We start from the raw sequence: 4,656 nt of genomic DNA, 5'->3' as shown, positions 1-4,656 counted from the left end.
GGAGGGGGGAGGGGTTTGTGCGGGGAGAAGGGTACAACAATGAATGAATGGAATCCCAAAATCTCTGTAGATGTTCATTGAAATGAAAAATAAACAATCTAAATTAAAAACAACAATAACAAAAAAAAAAACTAAGCCCCCCCAAACACCAAAAATATCATTGACCAAAGGAAATAGTCCAAATTTCATGTCTCAAATGTTGACAAAAACATAGGATAGTTACAAAGTAAATTTCAATAAGTAACCAAAAAAAGATAAAACATCCACTTGAATAGTACACACATATCCTTTTTTTTCCCTAGGTAAAATTTGCAAACTAAAGGGCAGAAATTAAAGATAACTTGAAAAGCACTATTACTCTAACTTTGAGAGGATAAGACAATAGATTTATGCCAGTATGAGAAAAGACTGAAAATACTTCTGTTGCATGGGTGGTCTTTTTGTTTTTCTTTTTTAGCACATAACAAATTTCTGAAAACATTTTATTTCCTGGGCTAAGATAGGTTGGGAAACCATAGCAGTATAGGCAAAAACTAACAGAAGTGAACAGAGACCACTGAGAAAAGTAGAAACCACAGTAATAAAGAACATTAAACTTAAAAATATTTTAAAAATATTCTTGTACTTCATTTATTAATTCAGTAATTAGTTTCTTCTCAAGATGAAAAGCAGATATAACTTTTGATCTCCACAAAACCAACACAAGCTTAAATTTTATAGGCTTGGATCCACCAGTTAGTTAGTTTTTAACTTACAAACAAATTGGGCAGAGATGAAAGCCTTGTTTACAAATAACACAATACTCATCCTAAACACACTAGTAGATTCTGGCTGAAAAAAATGTGGAATGCCTAACCCCTCTATTCTAAGAAGAAACTCAATCATGCCCTGGGTAGACAAGAAATGGATTTGTAATAATCTTCTTGATTTCCAAGGAAAAGACACACAATGAATTTAAATAAGGCAAAAACACTATTGTCATAGTGGTGAACACTGTAACATTTGACAATAGCTGATGCCTATATATTGTTCCCCATGCTCAGGCACTGTTTTAAAATGTTTCACATTTTAGGATTTAGTTAATCTTCAAAAACTTTTATGGTTTAGGGTGTAGTATTACATTCTTCATTTCAAAGATGAGGATATTGAGTGACAGAATAGTTCAGAAATATACATAGCGCTTCACAACTATCTAATGGCAAATTCAATTTGAAAGCTTGTAGTCTGTCTAGTAGCATTCTTTATCTTCCCCTTAGCTTAAGCAATTTAAGGAAGATTGCAAAGGTCATGCCATTTTATTGCTAGATACTTAATGACTTGTTTCTCAGAACATAGAACCAATCTCTTCTTAAAAATGGTATAATGATACAATCACATCTAATTAATATTCCTAGATGTTGTAAAAGCTAGTTAATTTCTCTATCTTCAAAATGTTTTTTACAGAGGGCTTATTAATTTCAGAAGCATGTAGTATACAGTTGTTATATATTTTAAAAATTTAGAAAAATCTGTCACTAATTTAAAGTGGTATCTACCTCCTAAACAACATTCCTCTGGAAACTATGAACTTTGATAAATGATGATAATTATAGAATGGCTTCAGGCCATTTGTTCATAGGTTCACTATGAGTCGTGCTCTACTTGACGACCATCAACAACAATTTATTGTGGAGACAAGACCTGTCATCTTATAGAAAGTGTTGTTGTGTTTTTTTTAATATGTTCCTTTTATGCAGTTCTCTCCCTTGTCTGTTTCAATGCCGTGTAGATTATTTATCCCCTCTTTTCTTAGTTTCCCCCAGCCCCCATGTCAGTCCTGTTTTACAACAGTGGTATTATGCCATATTTGTCTTTTTATGACTGAGATATTTCATTCAGGCTAATGTCCTCCAAGGTCACCCATTTTGTATAATAATTCATGAGTTCCTTGTTTTTCAGTACAGCATAGTATTTCATTGTGTGAATATACCACAGCTTCTCTATCCATTTGTTTGTTGATGGGCACCTGGGTTGTTTCCAACTCTTAGCTATAGTGAAAAAAACCTCAATAAATATGGGTGTGCCTATATCTACATGGGTGGCAGTTATGGTTTCTTCAGGGTATATTCCCAGTGGTGGAATTGCTGGGTCAAATAATATTTCTATTTCCAACTTTTTGAGAAAGCACCATACAGCCTTCCATAGTGATTGCACCATTTTACACTCACACCAACAGTGAGTAAGTGTTCTAGTTTCTCCACAACCTCGTCAGCATTTGTTGTTTGCTATCCTGTTAAATTTTGCTATTCTTACTGGGGTGAGATGATATCTCATAGTCATTTTGATTTGCATCTCTCTTAGAGTGAGGGATTTTGAACATTTCTTCATGTGTTTTTTTGCCATCTAACTATCTTCTTTGGTGAAGTGTCTGTTCATATCCTGTGCCCATTTTTCTATTGGATTATTTACTTTTAATCTTGTTGTAGTGCTCAAGTATTTTATAAATTCTAGATTTAAGTCCTTGTTTGATATGTCATTACCAAATATTTTTTCCCAGTCTTTGGCTTCCCTTTTTACTCTGCTGGAGAAGATTTTGGATGTGTATAGGGATTTGATTCTTAGAAGGTCCCATTCATTTATTTTATACTCTCCTGGTTGTAGATTTTTTTGAGGATACTTGGAAAACTGTTTATGTTGTGGGTTCGGACTCTTAGAGTTCTTCCAAGCTTTTCTTTAATGAAGTTTATAGTCCTTGGCTTTAGTCTTAGGTCCATGATCCACCTTGAGTCAGTTTTTGTGTATGAAGTTAGGTGTGGATCTTTTGATTTCTTGACTGTTCTTAATATCAGTGTAGATATTGGATCAAAGCAAAAAGGAATCATTGCCAACTTTAATCTTTTCTCTGATTATCATTATGTTGTCTGTTGGCCCAGTGATGAATATTTCTGTTTTCTTGATGCTGAGATAAAATCCATATTGCAGGCCATAGATTTTAGTCCTCTAAAGCAAGTGCTTCAAGCTTCCATCAATTTGTGTAAGCAAAGTTCTCATAATGCAGGTTATTGAAGATTTGTTAATGAATTACAAAAAAGTATGATTACAAAAAGGAAAAGTATCTAAATTTCTTTTATAAGAAGATATTTATTTGATTTTGACTTCTACTCATAGTCCCTATTAAAGACTTGCTAATCCTGGACCATCCTCACCATCTGTTAAATCTACTGTTGGCAGTCACTGTGTAAATTCATCTCATTGAGGGTGTCCCTCTTGTACTAAAACTTCTAAACTCCCAAGGACATTTTTCAAAACACTGAAAATATTTTAGCAGAGAGAAAATATTGACAAATCATATATCTGATAAGTGGTATACAGAATATATAAAAGACTCTTTAAACTCAACAACAAAATACCTACAACCCCACTGACCATCTATCATGATGTTGCCAATTGTCCCAGTGGTGAGAATCTTTGTTTTCTTGATATTGACCTTCAGTCCATATTGAAGGCTGCAGTCCTTGACCTACAGCAAGTGCTTCAAGTACTCTTCAGTTTCAGCAAGCAGAGTAGTGTCATCTGCATAGGACAAGTTATTGATGAGTCTTTCTCCAATCTTAATGCCACATTCCTCCTCATACAGCAAGCAAGATTGTTTTATCTGAAAATGTAGGTTGTTGATAAGTCTTCTTCCAGTCTTGATACCACATTCCTCCTCATAAAGTCCAGCCTCCTGAAAGACCTATTCCGTATACAGACGGATCACGTTCCTAATGCACTCCTTTCCTAATTTTCAACCCTGCAGTGTTTTCTTGCTCTGTTTTGACCACTACTTCCTGGTCCAAGTATAGGTTTTGTGTGAGCACAATCAAGCATTCAACGATTTCCATTCTTCATAAGGTTAGCTACAATTTGTTGTGATCCCCACAATCAAATGCCGTTGCATAGTCTGGTACTCTTTACTTTCAGCCAAGATCCTTCTGACATTGTTGATGTCTCTATTACCATAGCCTCTTATAAATGCAGCTTTTATTGTTTGAAGTTCCCTGTCAATTTACTGTTCCAGTTATTTTTTTTAATAATTCCACTAGGATTTTGCTTGCATGTGTTATAAATGATTGTTGTTGTTATGCGCCATTGAGTTAATGATACTGTTTGATAATTCTACACTGAGTCACCTTTTTTAAAAAAATGGGAATAATTATGTATATCTTTCAGTCAGTTGGCCAGGTAATTTTATTCCAGATTTCTTGCCATGACCTGTTGAGCACATCCAGGGCAGCCTCTATTTGTTAAAATATGTCAATTGGTATTACATCAATTCCTTGGGCCTTATTTTATGCCAATTCCTTCAAAGCACCTTGAATTTCCTCCTTCATCACTATTGGCTCTTGATCATATTTTGTTTCATGATATTCTTTTGTGTCAGCCAATTCTTTTTAGTACAGTGATTCTGTGTTCTGCAAATTCTTTTAATGCTTCCTGGATCATTCAGTATTCTGCCCTTAAGTATTGTAACTCAAGACTTTAATTTGTTCTTCAGTTACTTCAGCTTAAGAAATTCTGAGTGCATTCTATCTTTTTGATTTTCTGACACCAGCTCTTTGCACATTTCATTATAATATTTGCTTTGTCTTCCTGAGCTGCCCTTGGAAATCTTCTGGTTAGTTCCTTAACTTCTTA

The sequence above is a fragment of the Elephantulus edwardii genome, unplaced genomic scaffold (assembly GCF_000299155.1).
Source record: "Elephantulus edwardii isolate Elephantulus edwardi_28Jun2011 unplaced genomic scaffold, EleEdw1.0 scaffold00084, whole genome shotgun sequence".
NCBI lineage: Eukaryota > Metazoa > Chordata > Mammalia > Macroscelidea > Macroscelididae > Elephantulus > Elephantulus edwardii.
This window is presented reverse-complemented; position numbering follows the sequence as displayed.